The 16,382-nt window shown below is 54.2% G+C and overlaps 1 protein-coding gene and 2 long non-coding RNA genes across 4 annotated transcripts in view; 1 reads left to right on the top strand and 2 right to left on the bottom strand.

Annotated features, from left to right (window-relative positions):
• CCDC102A (coiled-coil domain containing 102A) overlaps positions 1-6,169 on the bottom strand; it is a 58,445-nt gene extending 52,276 nt beyond the window's left edge. Inside the window, exon 1 of one of the 2 annotated variants that reach the window (XM_075009216.1) lies at positions 6,000-6,169. The gene's annotated coding sequence lies outside the window, so the exon portion shown is untranslated. The remainder of the gene's footprint in view (positions 1-5,999) is intronic. The other variant, XM_075009213.1, reaches the window with a different exon arrangement.
• Positions 1,991-16,382, top strand: part of LOC142020925 (uncharacterized) — a 31,363-nt gene continuing 16,971 nt past the window's right edge. Inside the window, exon 1 of the long non-coding RNA XR_012647540.1 lies at positions 1,991-2,094. This is a non-coding gene — a long non-coding RNA (uncharacterized LOC142020925). The remainder of the gene's footprint in view (positions 2,095-16,382) is intronic.
• Positions 9,212-13,553, bottom strand: LOC142020924 (uncharacterized). Its single transcript, XR_012647539.1, has 3 exons — positions 13,488-13,553; positions 9,777-10,013; positions 9,212-9,555 (listed from the first exon to the last, which is right to left on the bottom strand). It is a non-coding gene; the product is annotated as an uncharacterized LOC142020924 (long non-coding RNA).

Raw genomic sequence — 16,382 nt, 5'->3', positions numbered from 1 at the left:
CAGCTCTTTGCGAAGCCGGCAGCACAGCATCTCTCCCGTATCATGACAAATTCTTTACCTATATTCTGTCTCGCTCTACTGTCTCTGCAATCCCAGTCTGTGTACAGTAAACTCGGTCACATCCGGCATTCTATCATCCCAAACTCTCAAGTAACCGGCATTTTAACCGCAAGTAAATTTTAGTCGCCTTTTTCATCAGTACAGTATAGTGAAAATAAATCTAAACAAATACAGCAAATACAGTGTAAGTTTACAGTGTATGATACTGCTGATGTTGGGAAATAAAGGGTTCTGCATAAATTTTTGTTTGTTTCTTACGGTCTAATCTTGTTTTTCTTTTAGTGTTATGCACTGATTCCTCTCTATTATCCAGACTATTTGAATATGCGGCAACCTCCTGGTCCCGGGGCTGCCGGATCTGAAAGAGTTTACTTTAGTACACGCTAACCCAACATGAAAGATTACTAATGCTGCAAAGTCAAGCCAAAAAACAACCAGAGCTTATGACTCTCAACATAGATTCACCAGCACCAATCAAGAGGGGTGATGCAGACTTACCCAGCACAGACAGCTTTATGAACTTAGGAGCAGCATCCGCCACGATGGAGGCACCAAGGACGACATCCAGAGCAGACTAAGCAAGGCCAGAAATGTCCTCGGAAGCATGAACGAAGTATGAAGATCTACACAGCAGCGGCCACACCCACCTTAAGTTGTACCAGAGCTGTGTCATATTAACACTACTGTACGGCTCAGAGTGCTGGAGGATGACAGAGTGCGACCTTGGCAAGCTCTTGTCCTTTCAGGCCACTCGCCTTCGCAAGATACTTCGCACTTTATAGCCAAAGACAATCTCCAAGCACGATCGGCTCCTGAGAGGCCACCAGGAGGATATCACCACTATCATCATGAGGAGACGCCGGAGATGGACAAGAAGGGAGGCAGGCACCGTTGCAAAGAGAGCGCTTCACTGGATGCCTGAAGGACGACGGAAACGTGGGAGGCCCAGGGCAACGTGGCGGCGTACTGTTGAGGCAGACGTGAAGAGAATGAACCACAACGGGGACACACTGGAGAAAATGGCCCAAGAAAGACAGAAGTGGAGGACCTTCATTGCGGCCCTATGCGCCAGCGGGCATAATAGGCTTTAACAAACTAACTAAAGTCAAGCACTCAAAAGCTGGGAACTGTTAGGATTAAGACTGCCCCAGGCCTTGTGTTCATGCATCATGGTACAGCTGGGAATTGTGGGATCCCATACTCTCCTTTTTTCAATAGTACACATACCTCATTTACTGCTGTGGGAGAGGTAGCTCAACGGTTTGAGCATTGACCTGCTACACCCAGTGTTTTGAATTCAATCCTTGAGGAGGCCAAGAGGTTTGGAGCAAACAAATGAAAAAAAAAATCTGTCAGGGATGCTGCTTGGTCCTGCCAAGAGGGCAGGGGACTGGACTTAATGTCCTCCTCAGGTCCCTTCCAGTTCTATGAGATGTGTATCTCCATATATTAGGGTGGATGATGCTCACTGCATGGGTAGACAGTCAATATTTCCTTGTATCATCATCATTCAAAGAGCGGCCCCAGGACCTGTGGTCCCAGGATGATGTGGGAAAAGCTGAAACACTCAATTTTTTTTTGCCTCTGTCTTCACAGACAAGGTCAGATCCCAGAACGCTGCACTGGGAGCACAGAAAGGGACAGAGATGGGCAGCCCTCAGCACAGAAAGAACAGATTAAGAACTATTTAGAAAAGCTGGACAGGCACAAAGCCATGGGGCTGAGTCATATGCCTCCGAGGATGCTGAGGGAATTGGCTGATGTGATTGCAGAGTCATTGGATGTTATCTTTGAAAACTCAAGGCGAGTGGGAGAGGTCCCAGACAATTGGAAAAGGGCAATTGTAGCATCCTTGTTTAAAAAAAGAGGAGAATCTAGGTCAGCCTCACCTCAGTCGCTGGAAAAATCATGGAGGAGATCCTCAAGGAACCCAGTGTGAAGTGCTTGGAGAAGAGAAAAGTGATCAGGAATAGTCAACTTGGATCCACCACGAGCAAGTCATGCCTGGCCAACTTGACTGGCTTCTCTGACAAGGTAATTGGCTCTGTGGACGTGGGGAAGTCAAGGGACAGGATATACTTTGACTTTAGCAAAGCTTTTGATGCGGTCTCCCACAGTATTCTTGCCAGAAGGTTAAAGGAGTGTGGCTTGGATAGGAGTGTGGCTTGGATAGTAAGGTGGATAGAAAGCTGGCTGGATCCTTGGGCACAACGGGTAGTGATCAACAGCTGGATTAGTTGGCAGCCGTTATCAAGCGGAATACCCCACAGGTCGATGCTGGGGCCGGTTTCATTCAACATCGTTATTGAGGACCTGGAGGAGGGAATGGATTGCACCCTCAGCAAATCTGTGGATGTCACTAAGCTAGGGAGAGAGGTTGCTATGCTGGAGGGTAGGGATAGGATCCAGGAAGACCTAGACAAACTGGAGGATTGGTCCAAAAAATCTGAGGCGGCTCAACAAGGACAAATGCACAGTCTTTTAGTTAGGATGGAGGAATTCCAAGCAGTGCTACAGGCGGGGAACCGACTGACTCACCAGCAGTACTTCAGAACAGGACCTGGGGAATACAGTAGATGAAAAGCTGGATATGAGCCATCAGAGTGCCCTTGTAGCCAAGAAGGCTAACAGCATATTGGTGTGCATTAGGAGAAGCATTTCCAGCAGACCTAGGGAAGTCACTATTCCTCTTTATGTGGCACTGGTGAGGCCGTGTCGAGAGTCCACTCCTGTGACCCCCTGTACAGAAAGGATGTAGATGCATTGGAGTGGGTTCAGCGGAGGGAAATGAAAATGATTAAGGGGCTGGAGCACATGACCTATGAGGAGAGGCTGAGGGATTTAGGCTTATTTAGTTTGCAGAAGAGAAGAGTGAGGGGGGATTTGATAGCAGCCTTCAACTACCCAGAGGGGTATTATAAAGAGGATGGAGAGAGGCTGGTCTCAGTAGTGAAGGATGGCAGAACAAGGACCAATGATCTCAAGTTGGAGTGGGGGAGGCCTAGGTTGGATATTAGGAAAAAACATTTCACTAGAAGAGTGGTGAAGCTCTGGAACAGGTTACCTAGGGAGGTGGTGGAATCTCCATCACTAGAGTCCTGTAAGTCCCCACTTCACACAGCCCCGGCTGCAATGATTTAATTGGTAATGGCCCTGCTTTCAGCAGGGGGCTGGACTCCAGGACCTCCTGAGGTCTTTTCCAGCCCTATGACTATGACCTGTTTAGCGGCCACCATCCAAACCCTGCACCTAGGCAAGAATTATCCATTTCTTAATTAGCGTGATGTTCCAACACCGACGTTCTTTTGATGTAGTTTTGTGCATGTAATGTCCTAGGTTGAAAAAAAAAAAAAACAAACAGAAATTGCTTCATGTGGAACCATTAACAGGTACTCCACAGCTCAGCCAGCTACCACTTGACCCAACACTGTAGTCCTAGTAAAATCAGCTGTTGGCTATTGTTCTTCAAGAGGGCCAGCCACTACAGAGGGATCAAACGCATCTTTCACGAGCATGTGTCACAGCTATTTGCTGACAAGCAGCTCGGTAACACTCAGGTAACCCAAGGTTCAATACCAGGCTCTGGAGGGATATGCAGTCTAGTGGTTACAGACCCTTCTTTCCTGCCTCATCCTATAGCATATACCTCCCACCTATCTCTGCCCCCTCTTATTCTAGCCAGCCCCACAACCTCTCCCCGCCCCCTCCCCCTCTCTTACTCTTTGTGCCTCACCCCTCTACAGCTTCTTCCTCCTCCCCATAGTCTGGGGGCTAGCCATGGGAGTTTTGAGAGCATGCATAAGCATGGAGCCTTAGCTGCTGCTGACTCATCTGGTCATGGGCCAGATCCTTCTCAGAGCAGAAGGACTTCTCAGAGAACTTAGCTGCCAAGCTACCAAGTCTCTATGGGGCATATGTGAACTGAGATTATTTTCAGAGGCCCCATACGGAGCAGTTTTCACTAGGAAAGTAAAAAGAAAATCCCTGGCCTGAGGGTGACCTTGCCCTGCTAAATTTCACATTCTTGCCCCCCAAAAAATGGCGGGGGGGATGAAGGGGACTAGAGCTTCCCACTGAAAGAATAGCAATAACTATTTTGCCATTGGCAAATGATGCATTTTCTCCAACCCCCCTTCCCCGAAAACAGCTGCGACTTTGTTGTTAGAACTTTCCAACAAAAACTCAGCCTCCAGCAGACAGACCCCTGCCACGGCAAACCGGGTCTTCTAGCGACACGCGGCAGGCAGTACTACCTGCTGCACTTGCGATTGCAATGCACAGCTCTTACGCCAGTGTTTTGCATTCACAGGTCTCAAGCAGCTTTACCCAGGAGGCCAGTATCATTAGCCTCTTTTTACAGAGGGGGAAACTTGAGCACCTTGAATTATTTTCTTTCTAGAGAGAGAGAAAGACAGAGCAACCGTGCAGGTGCCTGGCCAGAGAGTGCTGAGTATTCCTGGACAGTAACTTATCAGTTAGTATCAGAGGTATCTGACAAAACCAACCAGCACTCCTGTAGCACTTCAAAGACCAACGAAGGGTCCTGTGGCACCTTAGAGACTAACAGAAAAGTTTTGAGCATGAGCTTTCGTGAGCACAGACTCACTTCATCAGATGCTGGGCTTGGAAATCTGCAGGGCCAGCTATAAATAAGCCAGAGCCAGGCTGGGGATAACCAGGTTAGCTCAGCCCGCATGGGCGAGGCTTACACCAAGGAAGTGACTGATCGGGTGCCGCGGGTTCAGGGGACAGACCCACTTCCCCGGCTCTGTTGGCATTTCCAGGCCAGACCCAGTTAGGCGGCAATTCTTTTTCTGGACCTCTGGGCTCCGTGGCGGGGTCCGGCCTGGAAACGCGACAGAGCTCAGCAGCCACTAAACCATCCCGCGGGTCTCTGCAGCGCGGAGGGACTGCGGGGGGGGTGTCTCTCTAATCCGGACCCCTCTCCGCCGGCAACCCCCCTCATCCGGCCTGACGCTCGGGAGCCCGGCCACTCCCCCCGCCCCCGCGCTCAGGGGCGTGGCCAAGTTTCCCGCGATCCCACCAGGTTTGTCCATTCACCCCAACCGCCCGCCGAGAGCCTGGGAGCGGGTGACAGCCCGGACCCAGAGAAGGGGGCGGGAACGCCTCAGCGCCCGCCCTCGCCGCAGCGAATGACGTTACAGCCTCGGCCCTCAATGGCCTGTTAAACCACCAGCTCTCCGGACGCCCGCCTCCGCCCCGTTCCCGTTGGCCAGCGACACTTCCCCGCGCGCCGCTCGCCGCCGCCCTCTCCCGATTGGCCGGCGGGGCTCGCCAATCCTCACATCACCATGGTGACCGAGGGACGTCCCGCGGGGAGAGCTTGGAATTCCTCGGCACTTCTCCCGCGCCTCCCCGTTCCGGAGCGAGCACAGCTCCCCCCCCCCGCCCCCGCCTAAGTGGGTCACCCCCCAGCTGGCAGCGCGCCCCGCTCCCTCCCCGCCCCATAGCCCGGCCGCCAGCGCTGCCCGCCTCGCCCCATAGCGCTGCCCGCCCGGCCTCATTGCGAGCCCCCCCCCAGCAGCGCTGCCCGCCCAGCCCCATAGCGCCGCCCGTCCGGCCCCATAACGCTGCCCGGGCAGCCCCATAACCCGGCCCCCAGCCCGCCGCCCCCCACGCGTCTGCAGGCACCAGACAAAGTTCAGCTCCAACTCGGCGCAGCCGGGCTCCCCCTTCCGCCCGCCCCCTTCCGCCCCAGCCCCCTTGGGAAACTCCTCTGGGGCCCGCGGGCTCCCAGCTGCGCCCCCCGCAACCCCCCGCCTTTAGCGCCGCGGCTCCGGCTTGCGGGGTCCCCGCCGGCGGGTCTCAGCCTCCCCGCCCCCCCATTCCGGCTTAGGCGGTGTTTGCACCGCTGCGGCGCCCCGGGCAGGATCCGGCCGTCCCGCTGCCCCACGCGGCGGAAGAGGGGCCCCACTCACCTCCTCGCAAAGGTCCTGGCTCGGCCTCCCGTGCGCGGCGGCCGGGGGCGCCCGGCCAGCCCCACGCCCCGGCCGGTGGCTGTCGGGGGTGCCCTGGTCGGAGAACTGAGCCCCTCCTCCCAGCTGGTTCCAGCGCCGCGGGGGCGGGGGCGGGGGAGGGGGAAGGGACGTGGGAAAAGCCTGGCACTGCCCAGGCGTGGGGCGGGGGGGGACGTTACACCCGGAGCGGGCCCCGGCGCGGGTGGGGGCGCGCAGCGTTGCAAAGGAGGGAGCTGAACTTGGGAACCAGCCCTGGGAAGGAGGGAAATATGTGCAGGCAGCTTGGATCAGCTCGGGGGTGGGGTCTGTGCCAGGCTTGGCACTTTATCCCATCAAGGCACAGGAGAGGTCTTGTGGGGTTGGCCTGGCAGCGCTATGGGGCAGACCCCCTTCCTGCCTGGCAGGTTTGCCCTGTGCCATGGGTCAGTAACTCTCTCCGGCCTCATCACAGGGCACTGCCCCCTCCCGCCTGTCATTAATGCAAACGGGCAGGGGGCAGTGGCATGTCCCCTGGAAACCAGAAGGCAGTCGTAAACCCACCCCCCCGCCAACCAGGAAAGGCTGCGCCTGAAATTGTGTAAAGCCCCGGAGTGTTTTTTTTGGGAACGCTCCCAAGTTGTGCTGCACAGCTCAACTCTCGGGTGGGACGGGTCCCTGGGAAATCAGACCACTGCCCAGCCTCTTGTCCAGCGCTTGTCACCCGTACGGCTCAAAGCACTCGCCAGAGGAGGTCGCTGCCCTTTGCTAAAGCCGGCCCTGGGCCTGTATTCAGGTTTTGGGAGGCCCTAATGCTCATGGGTGGGGAGTTTGGCCACAACCTCAGGGCAAACCCCCAACATCTAGAAAAACATCATTGGATCCAGTGTTCCCGCTGATATTTTCCACCCCAGGGTTGCCAGGTTCTCAGGAAGGCTTTGTGTGAGTGGGTGCAGGAGTGCGTGGGCTCTGGCGGGAGATCTGGGCTCTAGGGTTGGGACAAAGGCTTGGGGTGCAAGGGCCCTGGCTGGGGGGTGCAGACTCTGGAATGGGGGTGGGCATGAGGGGTTTAGGGTGCAGGAGGGGGGCTCCGGGTTTAGGGAGCGGCTGTAGGCTGGGGTTGTGGTGCAGGTATGAAGGCTTTGGGGTGCAGGAGGGTGCTCAGGACAGGGGGGTTCAAGGCACAGAGGAGGTGGGGGCTCACGCTTAGCTGGGCAGCTGGGTACTAGGGAAAGGGGTGGGTGCCCCCGGAAACCTCGAGGCTGGAGCTGGGGGCTTCTCTCCACTGACTGGGGAGAGATCTCTCTGTGCCCCTGCGTGGGGTTCAATGGGAAGCTGAGCAGTCACACAACTTAGCAGGAGCTCAGATGGGATCACCAGTGGCCAGGACCCTGGTTTTCCATCTCACCAGCAAGGTGTCCCCTTTGGCCCCCCTACTACACCACAGGCTAATGGGGGACATGCTACCTACTGACCCAGGCTACCAAGACAACTTCCTGCTTCACTGAAGGCCATCCCCTGCACCCAGACCCATGGGATGGGGTGGGGCAGCTGCCCCAGGCCCCACACTTCTGGGGGCTCTGCAGTGGCTGTCCCATTCATCCTACGGACAGGAGGGGGGAGAATTACCTGGGGCTCTGTTGCTCTGTACTGCATCCACCTGGCTGGCTGAGACCTGCTTCTCCATGACCCAGGTAAGCCCCAGCCTGGATGGTCAGGGACAGCATAAGGGGGCAGCGGGGGGAAAGGCAAGGGGCTTGCAGCATGGGGGAGGGTTGTCCCAGGCCCTGCATCTGGGACATAAGGGGATTGCCCCATGTCCCACCCCCTTGGGACAGCCCTCCCTCCACCACTGACCACCTGTGGCCTCTGAGCTGGGGTGTGGCACTTACCTCTTGCAAACACCCCCTTCTGGTCAGCTGAGCTTCCGTCTCAGGGACCTCTGGGTAGTTTCTCAGGTGGTTTTTCGGTGGCTCAGCCACAAGCCGACTCTCACAGTGTATGTGAAACAGAGCAAATCCCTTCTAGGGTACACAGTCTGGTGTGGGGCCATATCCCCAAGGCTTCCCCTTTGGAGACACCCTCTGCTTGCAGCCTTCCGTGGGCTCAGTCCTTACTCAGCCCCACCAGCAAGCTAGGAGCTGCTCACACTGAGCTGTCCACCTTCCTGCTGCTCGTTCAGCCACCCAGGAACACACCAGGTGTGTTTCCGTAGGAGCCAGTGTGATGCCAGGACCTCGGCACGAGTGGCGGGTGCTTGGCCACTGGAATGGCTGTCTCTTGGATGACACCCCAAGGTTAGTAAAGAAAACCCTGGCCCTGTCTGAGTCTTTTTCAAAGTCTATAAAAGTTATGTACAGGGGGAGTTCTACTCAGGCAACTCAAGGACCTGGGAGTTGTAGTGGACGAGAAGCTGAACATGAGTCAAGTGTGCTATTGTAGCAAATGGCATATTAGGTTGCATCAAGAGGAGCGTTGCCAGTAGACTCAAAGGAGCGATTGTTCCTCTTTATTCGGCTTTGGTGAGGCCGCATCTGGAGTGCTGTGTCCAGTGCTGGGCCCCCAATTATAGGAAGGATGTGGATACACTGGAGAGGGTCCAGTGGAGGGCGACCAAAATAAGTAGGGGGCTGGAGCAGATGACTTATGAAGAAAGGCTGAGGGAATTGGGACTGTTTAGTCTGCAGAAGAGAACACTGAGGGGGGACTTGATACCAGCCTTCAACTTACTGAAGGGAGGCTGGAGAGAGGCTGCTCACAGTGGTCACAGGTGGCAGAACATGGAACAATGGTCTCAAGTTGCAGCTGGGAAGGTCCAGGTTGAACTTTAGGAAAAACTTTTTCACTAGAGGGTGGTGAAGCATTGGAATGGTCTCCCCAGGGAAGTAGTGGAGTCTCCATCCCGGGAGGTGTTTAAGTCTCGCCTCAACAAAGTCCTGGCTGGGCTGGTCTGATGGGTTTGGTCCTGCACAGAGCAGGGGACTGGACTCGTTGGCTTTTTTAGGTCTCCTCCAGCTCTATTGTTCAATGATTCTGTGATCACTCTGAGAGGTGCTATTCGGTCAATCTGAACACCATTACACTAGGAGGGGATGGCCTGGAAAATGTAGAGCAGTTCACCTACTCAGGGAGTGTTATGGGCAGAGACAAAGGAACAGACAAGGATATCAATGCCAGGATAGAGAAAGCAACAGCTGCATTCAAAACTCTCCATCCCATATGGAGATCACCAATAATATTTGCAAAAATGCAAAGGTGGAGCTTCGACACAAGCGTGAAGAATGAGCTCTTGTAAGGTTGCGAGAGCTGGCGTACTATAAAAGTCTTCAAAACACAAGCTACAGACATTCACAAACAGATGGTACATCATTCACATCGAATGGCAAGACTTGGTCACAAATGAGGAGCTTTGGAACAGAGCAGGACAAGAACCACTTGATGTTCAAATCAGGAGAAGGAAGTAGGGATGGCTGGGCCACACTCTCAGAAAACCATCATCCAGCAGAGCCCGTCGAGCTCTCCCATGGAACCTGCAAGGAAACTGCAAAAGAGGAAGACCTCAGACAATGTGTGGAAGATCTACTGAGCCTCAAAGACAACAACTGGGGTCAACTAGAAGTTTTGTCCTGAGACAGAGTGAAGTGGAGGAGACTTGTAGATGACCTGTGCTCCACCCGGGGTACAAGGGTTTAAGTGAATCGTGGCTGAGTCAGAGTATCAGCCTAACCATGTTCCCACCCCCACAACCTCCAGTTATGTTACCCCCTAATCCCATGCGCTCGTGTCAGCATTCACACGGCCAGTCGCCAGGTGCACCAAGCATCCAACCATGATCAGATTTACACGCCAGTGCCAGGAGTCACACGCCAAGCTCAGGACACAGCAGTCCGCTAGTGCCGAGGTGCAAATTTGTATTCATCATGTGTAGAAGTCCTGTGCCATTGCAAATCCCTGTCTCGCAGTGCAAGCGGCTCCTCTCACGGTGGCTGCTTTTAGGACCTGGAAGAGAGAGCCGCGGGTTTGGGGAACTGTCAGCAACTCCCAACAGCGTGGGCAGGGAGACAGCAGCAAAACAGCTTTTAAATGTAGTGCTGTGGGGGCCCCGCCCCACACCACTGGCATCCTGGGGCTGTTGTCTGGGCATCAGGGGGAGACCCACACACTCAGCCCTAGCCAGCCATCTATTTTTGGAAGGAGCGAGACAGAGATGGAGGAAATGCAGAAACCAAAAGCCGCCCAATGTCTCTAATTTAACAGCTCGTGTTTCAGAACCTTCTTCCTCCCCCAGACATGGGACTGCAAGGCCGATTGAAATTGCATCGCTTCTGCTGGGGGGAGGTCTTGGCTGTCCTGGTATTACGGCCTTTTAAACCCATATTTTGGAGACAGCTTCAGTGTGGGATACACAGGGATCCCAGCTCTGTGAGTCCCTTGGATAGGGAGAGGTTCAGCTAGGCACTATAACACACTCGTCTTCCAGTTCAACACCATGGCACTCCCAGGAAAGAGAATTAACCGCTTGTTTTCCTCCAGCATCCCCATCTAGCCCCTGCAGCTAGCTCGCTTTTAGCTCAGACCCTAAAGGCTCCAATAATAAGTTCCAGAGGTTCGGAGTTTGAGGCCGCCTGTGGGCAGTTACACCCGGTTTGGGAGGGACTCTCTTATGTTTACGCACACAACCTACAGTCCCTTGTGCAAAGGCTGGAAGTCAATGTGCAAAACACCGCTCGCTCTGTGTGGTGCCAGCCGGTTGCACTGGGAGGTCTTGGAAAGTGTAGGTAGACAGATTATGGACTTCATGGCTCTGAAAATGTGCCTTCCGTTCCCCAAAGCACTGCATAGCTGCAGTACCTCCAGCATGCGGGCAGCAGCAGGGGCAGTAGCATTCTTGGAGAAAAACTGCACCTCGGTGGAGAACTGGGAGTATGCGTCTATTCCGGGTCCCTTAGAGGAGCTTTGTGTGGCCAAGCCTAAGACTGACAGGCCAGGGGCTGCCTCTCTCTCAAAACAAGGGGAGATAGTTGTTCCAGGTTAGAGCAGGGGAACACTGCTCTGGGGATCCCTGCTACAGGGCAGAATGGGGGCACACTGCCGTGGGGATCCCTGTTCCAGGTCAGAATCGGGGCACACCGCCCTGTGGATTCCTGCTCCAGGGCAGAATTGTGGTACACCTCCCTGGGGATCCCTGCTCCAGGGCAGAATCGGGGCACACCGCCCTGTGGATTCCTGCTCCAGGGCAGAATTGGGGCACACCACCCTGGGGTCCCCTGTTCCAGGGCAGAATCAGGACACACCACTCCAGGCCAGCTGTGGGTCACCCTTAGTGTTCCCTGGAAGCTGAGCTCTTGGGCAACCAATACCACCCAGCTGATTAGCAGAGCACCCACAGTCAGCAGCATCTTTTCCTCCTTGTGGTGCACATCCACACATGCCTTGGCGCATATAACAAAAGTTATTCCACACCTGGATGGAAAAAAAATGAGCGGGAACATTGGCCACCCCTCAGCTCCCTCTCCCTCCCCGCAGGCATTTTGCAAAGCCAGAAGGAGAGGCTGGCTCAAACCCCTGCCAGTTCCTGAGCTTTTTGGCAGGAAAACTGGGTGACTGCGGGATAAGGCAAAGTCCCACATCTGTGCCTGGTTTAATGCACCTCCCTGACCTGGGCTGGGGGGATCACTCTGGGACTGGGATGTTAAAACAGGATCTCCTCCTCGGCCGAGCTTCCCTCTTGGGGCCAGCTAGTCACACGCTGTCCCTCCGTACCGCCCCAGACCACCAACGGTGCCTTCTGGCAGGGGCTCCAGCCCCCGCCCCCGCCTCTGCTTCCACCCCCACCTCGCTGCAGTCCTGGAGGGAGACAGCGAGTGAGTCATGCGCGTGAGGGTCCTGCCAGCCGGATGCAAAGCAGGGCAGGAGAAGTGGGGGTTGTGATCCTGGATGGGTCTGTTCTGGGCCAGGCAGAGTGTCCTTAGGAGCAGGGGGCTTGGTGCTGTTTTAACCTGCTCATTCACACAGCACCTGGCTTTGGCCGGTGACGGCTCAGGGCATTGGGGAGATCAGGACAATAATTCCCCATCTCCACCCACACACAGCGCTTCCAGAAGGGCCTCGTGCTGCTGCTGTGCCGTGTCACATTGGTGTCTCCAGGCCGCCAGCTTCAGCGAATCCCTAGGCCCAGCACCCCATTCACAGGCAGACGTGATGCATACTCAGCAGGGAGAATGGGAACCAGAAGCCATCAGTTACCATCCATCTTGGGGAGAGGGGCCCAGAGGGGTTCCCCGAGCCAGGGCCCTTGTCCTCCCTCCTCCTTCTCCAGCCAGACCAGACTGCCCCACTCCACAGCCCAGTTCCAATTCAAACCAGCCAGGCCCCCTCCTCCTGCCTCTGTCCTGTTTCCTGGGCATAAGGTGTCACCTGGTTGCCTAGGTTACAAAGAGCCTGAAGCATCACTGCACAGGTGTGAGAAGCCATCACACCGAAACTCCCATCACCCACTAGGCGCTGATGCTGTGCTAGGGAAACTGAGGCACCTATCTCAGGTTACGGCCAGACAGTAGGAAACATGCGCAGCCTAACCAGGGGGCTAACACCCAGGCCCCTTTGTCCCAGCACCGCACGGTTCTGCTCTTCCTGTCTGCCTCCCTGCATGCCCCTCGTCCCACGGGAGAGGCACGCCTGGCTACTCTGCTGGGACGGCCCCGGGCGGCAGGAAGGGGCCAGCCCCGAGTCGCAGGGACAGAACCACGAGCCAGCTTGGTGCCTGCCCCCCCTGCCCAGCTCTCCCTCGCTCCGTGGGGCTAGAGGCTGCCCTATGTGGCACCCCTGGGGGGAAGGGTAGGAGACAGGCCTCTGCCCCCTCCTCACCAGTAGGAAAACTGGACAAATGGTCCGGTGCTGTCTCTGTTCTCCCCCATGCTGGGCCTTGCACTGTGGGGCACCAGACAGAGAAACTGGGTGCGGGGGGGTCATCTGAGCTGACACTGCCCTGCCTGGATACGCCAGGCTGCTCTTCATAGGGTGACACATTGATCTATGGCAAACACAGGCCACCAGCCTCCGGGGATGGGGTGCAGGGCCGCTGTCCAATGCCAGGGCTCCTCAGCAATGGGGGCTGCTGAGGCACTGGGGATGGGGGTCTGCAGTGCCCCCGGGAGGGGGAGTGGAGGATGGGGGTTACACAGCCTCCTGGTGGGGAAGTGGGCAGGGAATGCAGTAGCCACTCCACAGCAGGGGTCCCTGTCAGCGGGGGCTGGCATGCCAGGGAATGGGGCAACCAGACAGCTGCCCCATTGCAGAGCACGCCAGCGGCAGGGGCTGCGGCTGTAGGTTGCCAGGGAACGGGGCAGCTGCCCACAGAAAGGAACAGGCGCGGCTGCTTGGAGGCACCGGGGAACAGGGCAGCCTGGCAGGGGGCTGCTACCCCAATGCACTGGGCCGTCCCAGTAAAAACAGGGCAGATGGTCACCTCACCTGAGGAAGCCCTAACGGTGCAGCCAGGGTTTGGCCCTCATGTTCGAGAGAAGAGGCAGATTCGCTCCAGTCAGCACAGGCGTGCGGCTGTCCTGCCTGCAGAGCTACGTTACAGCATCCCCAGCCGGCCGGAGTGTCCTGCAGGTAACTCTGGACCGAGGTGGGGTCCGAACACCACGGGCTGGGGCAAACTCCAGCTGGATCTCAACCAAGCGGGTGAAGTCTTGATACGGTTGATAAACGACAGAAATGCTCAGCAGCAAATCAAGGCTGCCCTTCCCGTGTACCATCACAACATGATGCCTGGGTGGGTCACCGGCAGGGTTTAAACACATGGATCTGCTACCACCTGAGCTAACGGGCTAACTTCTCGCAGGGCGGAGAGTTACAGGCTCAGACTTCGTTTTGTGATCACACCATAAGAGGAGGCAGATTGCCACATGGAACAGACAGGAGCTACCCCCAGTGACAGGCTCTGAATCCGTAGGAGCTGCTAAAGAAGCAGTAATTCCTAGCCAGCTACAACTCGCAAGAGCAGGGGAGGAGTGTGCCCGATGCTGCCCTGCAAAGGAAAACTACGGATAATCATACAATCATAGATTACTAGGACTGGAAGGGACGCGAGAGGCCATCGAGTCCAGCCCCCTGCCCCAATGGCAGGACCAAGTACTGTCTAAACCATCCCTGATAGACGCCTATCTAACCTGTTCTTAAATATCTCCAGCGACGGAGATTCCACAACCTCCCTTGGCAATTTATTCCACTGTTTGACCACCCTGACAGTTAGCAACTTTTTCCTTATGTCCAACCTAAACCTCCTTTGCTGCAGTTTAAGCCCATTGCCTCTTGTTCTATCCTCAGAGGCCAAGAAGAACAAGTTTTCTCCCTCTTCCTTATGACACCCTTTTAGATACCTGAAAACCGGTATCATGTCTCCCCTCACTCTTCTCTTTTCCAAACTAAACAAGCTCAATTCTTTCTTCACAGGTCACATTCTCTAGACCTTTAATCATTCTTGTCGCTCTTCTCTGGACCCTCTCTAGTTTCTCCACATCTTTTTTGAACTGCGGTGCCCAGAACTGGACACAATACTCCAGCTGAGGCCTAACCAGCGCAGAGTAGAGCGGGAGAATGACTCCTCGTGTCTTGTTCACAGCACACCTGTTAATGCATCCCAGAATCAGGTTTGCTTTTTTTGCAACAGCATCACACTGTTGACTCCTATTTAGCTTGTGGTCCACTATAATCCCTAGATCCCTTTCTGCTGTAGTCGTTCCTAGACAGTCTCCCCCCATTCTGTATGTGTGAAACTGATTGTTCCTTCCCAAGTAAAGCACTTTGCATTTGTCCTTATTAAACTTCATCCTGTTTACCTCAGACCATTTCTCCAATTTATCCAGATCGTTTTGAATTATGACCCTCTCCTACAGAGCAGTCGCAGCCCCTCCCAGCTTGGTATCATCTGCAAACTCAACAAGCGTAATTTCTATGCCAATATCTAAATCATTGATGAAGACATTGAACAGAACCGGTCCTAACACAGACCCCTGCGGAACCCCACTTCTTATACTTTTCCAGCAGGATTGAGAACCATTAAGAACTACTCTCTGGGTACGGTTATCCAGCCAATTATGCACCCACCTTATAGTAGCCTCATTTAAATTGTATTTGCCTAGTTTTTTGATAAGAATATCATGAGAGACCGTATCAAATGCTTTACTAAAGTCTAGGTAGACCACATCTACCGCTTCTCCCCTATCCACAAGGCTCGTTATCCTATCAAAGAAAGCTATCAGATTAGTTTGACAAGATTTATTCTTTACAAATCCGTGCTGGCTGTTTCCTATTACCTTACCACCTTCCAAGTGTTTGCAGATGATTTCTTTAATTACCTGCTCCATTATCTTTCCTGTCACTGAAGTTAAGCTGACTGGCCTGTAGTTTCCTGGGTTATTCGTATTTCCCTTTTTATAGATGGGCACTATATTTGCCCTTTCTCAGTCTTCTGGAATCTCTCCTGTCTCCCATGATTTTCCAAAGATGATAGATAAAGGCTCACATACCTCCTCTATCAGCTCCTTGAGTATTCTAGGGTGCATTTCATCAGGCCCTGGTGACTTGCAGACATCTAATTTTCCTAAGGGATTTTTAACTTGTTCTTTTTTTATTTCAACTTCTAAACCTACCCCTTTCCCACTAGTGTTCGCTATGTTGGGCATTCTTTCATCAGACTTCTCAGTGAAGACCAAAACAAGGAAGTTATTGAGCATCTCTGCCATTTCCAAGTTCCCTGTTACTGTTTCTCCCTCCTCACTGAGCAATGGCCCTACCCTGTCCCTGGTCTTCCTCTTGTTTCTAATATATTTATAAAAAGCCTTCTTGTTTCCCTTTATGCCTGTAGCTAGTTTGAGCTCATTTTGTGCCTTAGCCTTTCTAATCTTTCTCCTGCATTCTTGTGTTGTTTGCCTATATTCATCCTTTGTAATTTTTCCTTGTTTCCATTTTTTATACAATTTTATACATCATCCTGATGGTAGACTGCCCTGCTCTGGAGGGCTGGATTCGGCTTTGGTTGCCTCCCAATAAACAGATACATTACAGTGAAACGGTCCAGAGAACACTGGCGGTAGGGGTGGAGTTTACCCCTCACTGGGGATTGCAGGAGAGGAGAATGCAGACAGGGTTGATCGAGGGATCCAGGATTCTGAAGGGTACAGTGAAACACCACCAGGGCTCTTTGTTACCTTGCCCTATAACATAACAGGAAACCGAAGATGCCAACCGAGAAGTTACAAATCCTCTTTATTCGGCACTGGTGAGGTCTCTTCTGGAGCACTGCATCAAGTTCTGCCCCCTCCTCCCAGCACAGAAATGATGTAGATGCATTGGAGAAAG

Source organism: Carettochelys insculpta, chromosome 14 (assembly GCF_033958435.1).
Source record: "Carettochelys insculpta isolate YL-2023 chromosome 14, ASM3395843v1, whole genome shotgun sequence".
Taxonomy (NCBI): domain Eukaryota; kingdom Metazoa; phylum Chordata; order Testudines; family Carettochelyidae; genus Carettochelys; species Carettochelys insculpta.
Note: the sequence above shows the minus strand (reverse complement) of the source record. Positions and strands in the feature narration are given on the sequence as shown.